Below are 12,238 nucleotides of genomic sequence, written 5' to 3' on the forward strand. Positions count from 1 at the left end.
CATACCACGTGTATTAAATAATTATGACTGGAGATAATCACGGCACACATAAAACGTATGCATCACTGCCAAGAATTCACCTAGAGCTTTATCACACTGAGACACATAGCTTTTAAGCTCTGTAAGGAACTCACATGTTTAGCTCTTAATATTACCTAGAAATGCTCATCAAGATTAGGGAGGGGACGCGAAGCACTCGGGTGAGTTTGCAATCGGATGGATTTACTACAGGGAGCTGTCTTATTCCCACTGCATAACCTGACACCTGTTGCTCAAGTGGCAACTCAAATTAAAATACTGCTTAATGGTGAGAGAAAAAATACACTGTGTGGACAGGAAAAACATATTTCAGGCAATGACTATGCTTAAAATGGCTAATTAACCAGCAAACTTTGATCATCATTTCCATTAACTACTGAAAAGTTAGCCTACATTAAACAAAAACTTTCCCAAGACTCGATAAATGTGGCTGTGCTTCGGTGGGCTCTAAAAGCTAATGAGATGGTGACAAGAGTTACACAACGGGGTCAGCGTCCTGGGACGGCTCAGTCTCTAGTGATCAAGCACAAAGTCTCCCCATCTGATGTTTTAGGTTCTACCAGTTAGCCAGCCTGTTCTTTAAAAACCTATTTGAAAGCAGTAACATCGATTAACCCTGGAAACAGTTTTCTATAAGTCAAAACAATCTCTTCCTCTCTTCCTTTCATTTTTAAATCTCATTTCCTACAGAAGTTTCTCCAATGTTTTAAACAGCATGAAATTCACTACCCAAATAGCATTAAAATCTAACCTTAAGCATAGTGGTTTATGAAAAATCCTCCTCAACGCTCCAGCCTTCCAAACAGGAAGTGTCATTCTTCTCTTTGGTTTGAAGACCAAGAACTAAAGAGTCATAGAAGAGGCACCTTTGATTGGCTTTATTTTTGTAAATACTTTGAACAGGATTGCCTCCTAAGTTTTTCTTTGGTCTCTATCAAATCCCAAGTCCTATTTCCAGTTCATCACTCTCAGAAGTTAGGTCATCAGAAACAGTCAGGTCTCAATTATTGGGAACAGAATGATCCAGGCATATCCATTATTGGACCTTCCATCCGCTGAGTCCAACCAACCAAACTACCCAAGCATCGATAAAGAGGATGGGCAGGAGCTGGAAAACTGAACTGCGACCATCAGATAGCTCTCATCTCAAAAGTTCCATTTTTTAATGTTTAGCCAATATCTTGCAACAATAGAAACTTCAAGCCAATATGTTTTTTCCATACATTAATTGTGATATCTTTTAAAATCCAGTATCTTGGAAACTGCTGGCAATAGTGCCAATTCCCACATAAGAAACTCTGAACTAGAAGCCCTGTTGGGATGCGCTACGGATTTGTCTCAAGAGAACTCTGATGGTTCCCTCTGACTTGGAGCATTTGACCACAAAGCCTTATTTAAATAAGACAACAAAGGTAACTTTCAATAATTTTCTCTTCTGAAGGTCTTAAGATTTTATGATGTACCTCATAAAGTTGAAAAGAAATAAAACATAGCCCCCTGCCTTCACTTTGTAGAGGCAGAATCTCTTCTGTTTTGAATCCACAATATAAAGTAAGACCAGTACGTGTTAAGTTTTGTTACTGTTGTTGAAGTTGGTTCTCAGAATTGTGTCGGAATCCAGCCAATCCCTGCTTCCCATTGATGCAGCTCTGCTTTTTTTTCATTACACTGGCTGCCATTTTAGCAACAGAACATTTATAGTATCTCCTAAAATACACTGAATTTACGCGCTGGCTAGAGCTGGACTTAGAAGGGTTTTGTTATTTTAAAAGATATCCCACGATCCTCAAACAGGAATAAATTTCATTGAAACACTAGAATTACAAAGTTTATCTCAAAAAGTGAACTTCATTGTGTATCTATCTTTGGATGGGTCATGCTCTTCCACTCATCCCCTCCATGTGGGAAGCTGCTGTGGTTCTCTGGCCTCTCTGTGAGAAGGTCCTAGCGTCAGAGACTGGACAGTACAAACATCTGAGCCAGCACACGCTTCTGCTTCTTCTGGATGACCATGTCCGGACAGCTCGAGGAGGGGTACCATCCGCCAGACAGAGGTCCACTCCCGTCAGGGAGAATCACCCCGTTTTCAGTCAGCATTGCCAATGACCTAATAGTAAGGCGAGAACTTTGCTGGACTTTCTCACATCTAAGCCGACTTAGGTAAAAGGAAATCCCACAAGTTGTGTGAAATGAGTCATGATTCATTTGTTGATTCCTTAACAAAAAGCTGGAGCACATGGAAGTGCTATGGCTGGATGCACAGATGCACATCCAGGAAGATATGGTCCCTTCACGCCACCATGTGACATGAACATCATTGCTGAATGCTCTCCATCTTTATGTATTGAACCAGAGAGAAACTGAATCTTTCCCTTAAAAAAAAAAAAAAAAAATATATATATATATACATATATATATATATATATATATTACAGTGCAACATAAAACATTTCAAGGAAATCACGTTCGCAGAGGCTTAAGAAAAACAAGTGTCCCAACTTGGGGCTTACATATTTTACAATCATTCCATATTTAGAGATACTTAGGATTTTCTTCCAACTCAGATATGAGAAAATGTTGCTTTGCTCTTTTAACTCTAAGTTAAAAAACAGAAGTTTAGTGCGCGGGTCTCACCCTGCTCGCTCTCTCTTGTCCCCCCGCTCCCTCTTGGGCTCACGTTCTGCCCTGCCATGCCCTTCTCTCAAGAGGCACAAGTCATCTCCCCCAGCAAGTGGGCCCGGCCTGCGGGGGGAGGGCGACATGCAGCTCCACCTTGTCCGGCTCTCGGAGCACACCACCACCTGGACCAAGGGGTATGCACGTGCCGTGGGCTATGACCTGTACAGCACCTATGATTACATACTACCACCTATGGAGAAAGCCCTTGTGAAAACCGACATTCAGATAGCTCTTCCTTCTGGGTGCTATGGGAGAGAAGCTCCACATTCTGGTTTGGCTGCAAAATACTTCATAGATGTAGGGGCTGGTGTCATAGATTAAGATTACAGAGGAAATGTTGGTGTTCTACTGTTTAATTTTGGCGAAGTCTGAAGCCAAAAAGGGTGATGGAATTGCACAGCTCATTTGTGAACGGATTTTTTACCCAGAAATAGAAAAAGTTCAAGTTTTAGATGATGCTGAAAGGGGTTCAGGAGGTTTTGCTTCCACTGAAAATAATTAAAACTTTATGCCAAGAAAAGACATTTTAACTCTTGCATACGACTGATGTAAAGCTTTAAGGGAACTTCAGTAAATGGACTGAGAAAGCCTTTAAGGTGTCAAAATAACCATTATTAGAATGTAACGGGAAAACCTACTGAAATGTTACGTCAGTGCTGACTGAAGTGACCATACCCTTACATAAAGCAGCGCTTCACACACTTGATGCTCCATAAACGATGCGACATAATCCAACAAGACAGTGACACTTGGGAGGTACTGTCATCAGACTTCACCACGTGCTAGCGAGGACTTCGGAGAATGGCAGCAAATCACCACTAATCAACCCTCCTGTCCTTCTCAGCAGCCAGGTTCAGAGCTGGGAAGTAACTCACCACAAGCCACAGTGGTCGCCAGACAGGGTTCCTGGGTCAGAACCCGCACAGACGCGGTTGACAAGGGAACCCCAGGCCTCCTCTCCGGTCCCCTGAACCCAAGTCCCCAGAGCGGATCCCCAGGGGCCACACAGGAAAACGGTGTGGGGACTGGAGTTCCCGGCCAGGTTCTGCACTCAGAGGAGAAAAGGCCTTTGTTTAAATGTCTCTGAACAGTAGAATAATTGCAAAAATGGTGTATTGGATAAATAGCAAATTCTCAGGGAAACTACAGAGAGGTAAGGGAAGATGAGCAGGTGAGGGGGCAGGATGCCTGGCTCAGGGGAACACGTTCGATCTGCCGGGATGCATGTTTTTATGGAACACGCTAATGACAATGGGAGAACACTTGGGAAGAAATACAAGCATGAAACAAAAAGCAAGAGTGAGACGTGAAAGATTACGTTAATCACGTATTTGGGTTTTAGAAGAAAGGTGGGTTTTTTTAAACCCCGCACTGAACCAAATGAGTTGTAACACGTAAACAGGCACTGTTCTGTTCAAAAAAATAAGACCCTCACTGTAACATTTACAATTCTACAAAAGACTCCATCAAATTCTGCCGAAGCATACCCAGTGGCTGGCATCTGAGGCTCTGGAAAGATAAAATCTGAAACTGCATACTGCCGTTTTATGTATTTTACTGCTAGGCTAGGATGCATTTAATGCACAAATGCCAGCAGGCCAGGATACAAAAATTTACTATGGATGTGCTTTAAGTTAATGTTGATTCCAACAGTTTACCATCCATCAACTATTCTGGTGCCAATTAGCACCTTAAACACCATGCGTAAATATTTGAAAAACATGTTAGCAATTAAAGGGAGGAAATATTCCACATTAAAATCAGGAAGAGACTTTAGGTTAAATGCTAAAAGGTAACTACATTCTCAGAACATCAAGTTTCACAGCGTAACACAAAATGCTATACGCACTCTAAACCAAAAATACAACACGTAGATCCTATTTAAAATTCAGTAAATGCCAATTATTATTTACTGCTTTCAAAACTAATAGGTCTTCTAACTGAATATGAGGTTTTAAACTTTGTGCGTCATTAACTTTTACTCCATGTTAGTGATGAAGTGTTGACAAATGCTTTCAGTGAACTAAGAATGTGAAAAATTCTGAAAGGTAGCTTACGTTCTTTCTTTGTACTAACTTTTTAATGCTCGCCTTTTTTAAACAACAGGAAAAGTTAGAGTGCCTGGCACATGGCTTAAAGTCAAGCTTTCTTCTTAAGTAATCTAAAAAGAAGAACATAAATTCTTCATCATTTAAAGATTTTACTTTCTAAGCAGAGTAATCCCCATAGTTAAAAAAAGAATTTTAATATAAACTGAAAGAAACTTAATATGCCAAGTTAATCAATGACAACTCAACAGCCTTTCATAAGGAATCAGGATCCCACAGAATTGGGGCCATGTTTTAAGTATTGAGCTTTAAGACTGGAACAAAAAACTTTTAACAGTAGGAATTGATATATTTTTTATCAAGACTACACCAACTCTTTCATCTTTCACAATGAGAAAAATAGGCAAAATCATTAACTCATGGGGAAAACTCTAGAATACTAATAGTAAGATATTTCGATGGCATTGAGCAAAATATTTGAGGACCTATTAACGGGTTGAAACTGGATAAACAGATGCAGTCTTTGAAGAATAGTAATTCAAATGCTAGCTTTCAAGACATGGACTGTGGTCCCAACCCATCCAAATAGAACGATGCTGACACTGTTCTACTTGAAGAAAATGTTGGGAAGTTTCACTTATATGTTTAAAATTCAATTAGAAGACAAAATCTTGTATATTGCATGTATGGGAAAATGATCTCCTAGAAAAAAAAAAATAAGTCAAAATAACTGAGGAACAAAACAAAGTTATAGGATCAAAGAATAATGAATACTTCAAGTTTCGCTTTAACTATTAGAAAGCCTTGTACCAAATACATGCCTGAATGCTTATCTTGCATTATTATTTTACTATCCTTATTTTTTTCTAACATCGTCAAGATGTTTTGGCTTTTTTGTAATCATATGTATCTTATAAGGCCACTATGCCCAGATTCAGTGCCATCCCCCATTTTCTGAGAAACACCTCCACTCACCCGCACACCTACCTTCCCACCACCCATCCAAAGGGGTGGGCGCCTGGTAAACACAGGTGTTCTGAGTGGTTCTACTTCAACCCCACGGCCACTGCCACCATCACTGCCCCTGCGCCCTCCCCTTCCAGCCACACTGATGAGATCAGAGGTGGACTTTTGATCCAAACTGGACCAACTGCACTATCTCCCCAAGGAACTTGCAAGTGGGACTGAAAGACTGAAAGAGGCTGGGACTATCGTAAGGCACATTTAGGGATGTGAGACAGACAAATTATAACATGGAAACAGAGGGGCAAAGAAAGCTGCTCTAGGGGAGGAAGAATAAAGCAGAATTCCAGAAGCAAGCAAGAAATCACGTCTTGAGAAGCGGGACTTCTGGTGTTCCTAATGCCGTTTTAGACCCTGTTCCTGTTCTTGTGCTAGTTGAGGTTATGAAGAACCCCTCTGGTACCATCCCAACTTCATTCTTCTTACGCTAACTTGACTTGATTATTGTTATGAGGAACATCAAGAAACTCAACTGAATACAGCCTCACATCCTATGTGCAATAAAGGTTTACCATATGTAACTGTGCTACCACTCTTCAATCCCTCGGCTTAAGATCATTTAGATGAACAAAGTTAAAATGTTTGGGTTTTTTCTGTCCATACCTGTTCCAATCATGGACTTCAAGGGCAATAACTAAGCCTCCCCAACACACTCTTTCCCTTCTACTAACCCACAGCCCTTCACTTTTCTATGTCCCACCCGAAAATATCTAGACAAGGATATTTCTGGTTCATAGATTGTCTGTATTTTATACAAAAACTTTCTGAACACATACATGTACCTGACCCTATCCCACCAGCAGGCACGGGTGATAAAGGAAGGTATAATAGTGGGTTTAACTTTCTCAGCCAGTAGCACAGCAATGCTCAATGGACCCATTGGTTCACCCGGGACAAAGGAATATCAATCACCAAACAGCACCCTTTCCAAAGTAGGTCACTGTTATCACTAGAATGTGATTTTATCTCTGAGTACTTTGGGGAAGAATATAGATGAGAATTACTCAGCCTCTTGAAAAGTAGGAATTGTGCTTTATTCAACTTTATATCCCTGGCACCCAACACATCATGTAATATATAGTACATGCATAGAAAATAATTACCAATCAGAATACCTAGAAAATACAAAAGGGATGATATAATTATTATTATTATCATCATCATTATTATTTTGCCAAGACTACTTCTCAATCAAAGAAAGATGCAGCCAACTGTGGTATTACTGGCCGTATATAATAGATTTGGACAAAGTAAGACCTTTCAAACACACCTCCCTGTAGGGACACATTTCTCAGCTCCTACTTACTTACTGACACATGGGTTGCACATCTCTTTGCTCAAAAGTATGGCTCAAAAGTGAGTCATCATATCCCTCACTGCTACAGCCCAAATGATCTATCACGGCCACATCAGAGGCGCATTTATGACTTGCTTATTCCAAAACCAATTTGAGTGCGTGCTGTTACAAAGTTTTTGGTAGTTATAGTTCTTAACAGAAATTCTGCTTCATTTTATCAGCCATATGGAATTATAGGCAAGAATCACATTGTAAACTATCATCATTGCCTTGATCTTTAGAACAACCGATAAAATACTTATCGTGCCTACAAACTCATTTCCTCTAAGTGTCAAGTCCTAAGTAACTTAGAAATGAGTCCTACCTTCTTTCTGACGGTCCCTTGACTCTATAATATGAAATCTGCAAGAGTGTAAAGCTACCTACTGCAAAGACAGCTTCCCTTCCACGATGTCCCCTCACCCCAAGTATACACACTTAGCTTTTATTCCAGTTACACGGAACCACGGATCAATTAAATGCTGCTTCCAAACCCACACATTTGCTATTCCTTCTCCCTGAGATAAACAACTCGTAAAGGATTTAAAAACTTTTCTTTTTTTTCAAAGTCTTAAGTTTTCTGGAGACCCTATGCCAAAGCACTCCCTCTTGTCATTCTTCTGTCCTTGGTCCACATGTCCTCTTAGTACTGGTGCCACACTCTGCCTTTTACTTCAGCTAATTGTGCACATCTTACCAGAGCTCAATCTGATTGATCTTACGGACAAAGTAGTATTTTCAAATGATCTAAGATAAAAAGGCTTGTCGGCTAATTGGTACAAACTTGTTATGATTTTCTATAACCCATGGCTTAGGGGTCTTGCCCTCTTATCTGTAACTGCTAAGTACCCACGCATTTTTAGGCAAGTGTCATAAACTCTAGAGAATTAACCAGAGATGGTTTTTAAGCCCAATTTTATTTTAAACTGTAAGCGTCTGGAGCTTTCACAACACTTTCTAAAAGAAAAGTGAAACACTGAGTTGTAAATTCTACCTGAGTTGCAATAGTTACCAGTCAGAATAGACACATACCAATGAAAGAGGAAACAAGATTGCTACCTTTTTAACATCCAAGCAAGTCAGGATTCCTTAAAGTGAATGCCCACTGGTCAATGTCACAATTTCCCCTGTAAATCATTATTCCACAGTTTAATAAATAGACTTACTCACCAAACAGAAAGACACACAATGACTGGTGAAAAGGATGACTCCCAGGACAGCAGTATCATCTGACCTTACTTACTGGATGAGAACAGAAGTGATTATAACAACAAAAACGCACTTGAGAGGCTTCTACCGCTTGTCAAAGTGAAGAAGAACACAGTGGGTATATTTAAGATGATCCTGGGAGCTGAACTGAGATCCTTCATGCTGTATAGAAACAGGCATTTAAAATGAGTCCGTGAAGAGAGTTTTCTTATTTAACAAAATATCTTTTACAAAGTAAAGGGTTTTAAAAGTTTGAATTAGAAGCTGACATAGGTCATGTGCCTTAATTACGTGCATCATAAAATCTAGTATGTCCTACTGAGTAATTTAAAATAGTGGTAAATGTTTGGCTTCCCAGGCAAAAGAAATTGCTTAATTTCTAAGACTTAAACATGAGAAACCATAACTAACCATGATCCGTGAAGAAGAAATCAGAGTCCAAAACAGAATTTGGGGAGATTTTTTATAGACCTTTAGAAGGCTGACTTTACTGTATCCTGAATATTTTCTCCATTTGCTTCTATACTGGGGTATTGGCATATAGCAATAATATTTCTCAAACCCAGAACAACTGTTGTTCAAATCTAGGCCATGCAGAAAAAGTTAATGATACCACAGATACTTATCAAAAGCAAATACTTTTATATATTTTAATTCTAATTCTAATGCTTAAAGAGTTTAAGGGGTTGTTACATGCATAGGACTTGATAATGAAGAAAGGACACAAGCCTAGTACAATGTCACAGAAAACCAAAACGATCTACTAAATGGAAATACATTCATTTTTTTGGTTTTCCCTCTGTAATGCATTTTTTAACATTTATCTTTTTAATCCATGAATCAGTGAGGACAATATTTTGCTATTTATGGGTACAAAACAGCCCTGTCCTAGGTATACCAGGGTATACTTAAGTATGTAACATCACAAGATATAGTAAATTTACTTTACTAGACAGTATAGCATAGTAGGATTAACCAGAGATATACTTCAATTAGAAAATCCTTTAAAATAACAAAGTCAATGAATATTTGACTGTACAGTTTATTCTGTCAAATATAAATGTCAGTGTATGTGTGTAAATTATACTGTCAGTCTCAACACAGCCGAGTGTTTTTGTAAGCTGCAAAACAATTAATAAGTAACTCTCTAAGGGGTGTACCAAAAATTTTCCAGAACATGCCAGATATCTGGTCAAAGATAAGGGATTAAAAAAATGTTTGATACATAGCTCTAGTATTAAAAACAATTCCTATGTTTGAAAGTCAGTGTCAACAGATGCAAGAACTTTATTTTAAAACTTCCAGGGAGACAAAGCCTTTCAAGAATGGGGCCAGTACCCTGCAATCTGGTTTGCGGGTGGGGGAGTGGTTAGGGAACGGCAGAAAGCACGCATGCCCAAGGAGTTCTTTTTACTCCTTTTTTTTTTTTGAGACAATGGTATTAAATTTTAATCACGTTTTCATGAGTTCCAAAGGATAGCAAGGGCACAAAGTGTCAGCCCTCTTTGGATGTGTTGAGGCATTTGCAACAAACTCAAGCTTTTTCATGCAAAACAACAGAATTTGAGGTCACATTAGTCTCTATCCTTTCCCTCTGGGCATGTACTCAGGTTAGGACTCTCTCAAACCACTATTTGGGGTAAGGTTTTAAAGAAAAAAAAAAAATTCTTGTGGTAAAAATAGGTGGCACTGCTTTTCAACATTAAGAGAGCAACAGCTGAGGTTCCGATCCTGAGACGGGGGCAGGGACCAGGAAATATTCTTGATTACTCCAAATTTCTGATGCAAATTACACTCTGTCTCCAATCTTGGGGACAGTGAGGTGGGAGGAGGAATGACAACAAGATACCCCTTTACCACCACCCCAAACATTTTGTGTTGCAGGAATTAAATTACTCCAGCCTTAATCTTCATTCACCGTGGCAATTACAAAGGTGAAATGATGGGAATCTTATCTTGCTAAAAGTTTACCAACTGCTTTGCATTTTTCCTCTAATTTCGCACCAGTGTCATCAGATTTCTCAGTTTCAATTTCCACTTATCCTTATCCAAAATCATATTCATTAAAACCACGTACAGGGTGGAAGCCATGCTGAAATGTCATCCTCCCACCAGACAGCCTAGTAATCGGTGAAGCACACTTAGAACCACTGGTGGCGCTCACTGCATCTCTGCTCCGAGGACAGGCAGCCAGGACCACTTGCTTACTTTATAGGTCCATTTCGGTTTCCTATCTTCCAAGTTTCTTATCAGAAATTTTAAGGGAGGATTACCATTTAAGTTTTTTTTTTAAGTCTATCATTTCTATAACTGTTAAAACCATTTTTCAAAACCAAGCAGAACGTAAACAATTTCAACCAAATGAATCACTGTTTAACTTAAACTAATGCATCTTTCTAGTTCCGTGAACACCAGTTAATTCTACTCTGTACTAACCATGACACTGCAATCATTCATCCTCCTAAATACAAGCATATTTTGTATCACCATTCTTTTAGTTACCCAGATTATAAACTTGATACTGTAATATGTTAAGGATAGACAACAATGACTCTTTGGGGGTTTTTAACATCTTGAAAATTAGAGTTTAAAAAACGTGCTTTAGAATGAGTTGCTGGAGCCACAGGGCTCAACAGAAGCACTTACATATTACTCCATAAGATATTATGAGGCATTTCACAAATTCCACATCCAATTTCTATTTAATAAAACAGTCAATTCATTAGGAAAAATTGTGCTAATATGAGAATATCGAACACTGTGTCTTGTATACGGAATCCGTATATACATAAAAGTCATACCTGTCTTCAAAAATAAGGTAAATCAGCATTAAAATAAGGTAAGATTAAGAGCATCATGTAATATCCTGATGCCCAAAAGGAATAAGAAATTGCATTTTATAATGGAAAGAGCTTAAACTTCAGAGGCCCATGTATCTGTCAGCTGATCCTCACCTTGGAGGATCCGTCATCTTGGACTATTGACCTTCTTTATCCATGAAAGGAAGTTAATAGTTTATAAGGAGAAACTATATATATAACAATTAATTCATCCTCTGGTAGGTAGGCTGCATACACCCAAATGTTAGCCTTTATATTCATACATAAATAAATGTTATTTATCTATTTAAAATATAAAAAGAAAGGCTACAATGTTAGTTACTCAATATCCTCTCCAAACTCCTTCGTCACTAACTGAACCCCAATTTTTTCAGTATCTGTTTCTGATTGGCTATGTGACTTCTTGTCATTTCATTTCATTTTCAGGATTTGCTTGGGGAAGAACAAGGAACTCAATTCTAGCCCACAGGTCAGCAGATCAAGTCTTCCCAGGGCTTTGGGGATGGATTTTGAACTCACGTTGCTGGAATGTGTGGGATGGAGCCACTACAGTTCTTTTGTGATTCTGGGAAGAACCAGCCTAGACGTTGAGGATGGCAGAAAAGAAAGAGCTGGGCCCCTCATAACATTATTGAGTTACATAACTAACAAAACCTCACACGCTATTTTAGGATATGTGATTGTGCAAAGTACAGATTCTCTATTGTTTCACTCTCTCCTGAGTGGCTTTTCTATTATATGCATATAGGTTGAGTAGATATTTGGGATGCTCATGTCCTGTGAGAATATATAAACACATTTTATTATCTCAGTCTATAATTGCAAGCCATTAATATGATAATTTTTCATTTATTGATGGAATAAAAATAACCAACACTTCTCAAATGCTCACTGTAATTCATTTATTTCTTACAACAAGGTTATGAGGTAGGTACATCTCTTATCCTCAATTTAGAGACAGGTCAACTGAGGTCCAGAAAAGCCAAGTAAGTAACTTGTCTAAATGCACAGAACTATTAACTTGACGAGCCAGAATTAAGTTCAGGAAACTGGCTCTCCAGCCC

General features: G+C 38.8%; 1 protein-coding gene and 1 pseudogene across 19 annotated transcripts in view; one reads left to right on the forward strand and one right to left on the reverse strand.

Annotated features, from left to right (window-relative positions):
- PARD3 (par-3 family cell polarity regulator) overlaps positions 1 to 12,238 on the reverse strand; it is a 629,043-nt gene that overhangs the window by 413,089 nt on the left and 203,716 nt on the right. The gene's annotated exons all lie outside the window — the stretch shown is intronic.
- On the forward strand, positions 1,408 to 3,931 carry LOC308614622 (deoxyuridine 5'-triphosphate nucleotidohydrolase, mitochondrial-like; annotated as a pseudogene). Its single transcript has one exon. The product of its transcript is annotated as a deoxyuridine 5'-triphosphate nucleotidohydrolase, mitochondrial-like (transcript).

This window comes from Mesoplodon bidens, assembly GCF_964165515.1.
Source record: "Mesoplodon bidens genome assembly, chromosome: 3".
NCBI classification, from domain to species: domain Eukaryota; kingdom Metazoa; phylum Chordata; class Mammalia; order Artiodactyla; family Ziphiidae; genus Mesoplodon; species Mesoplodon bidens.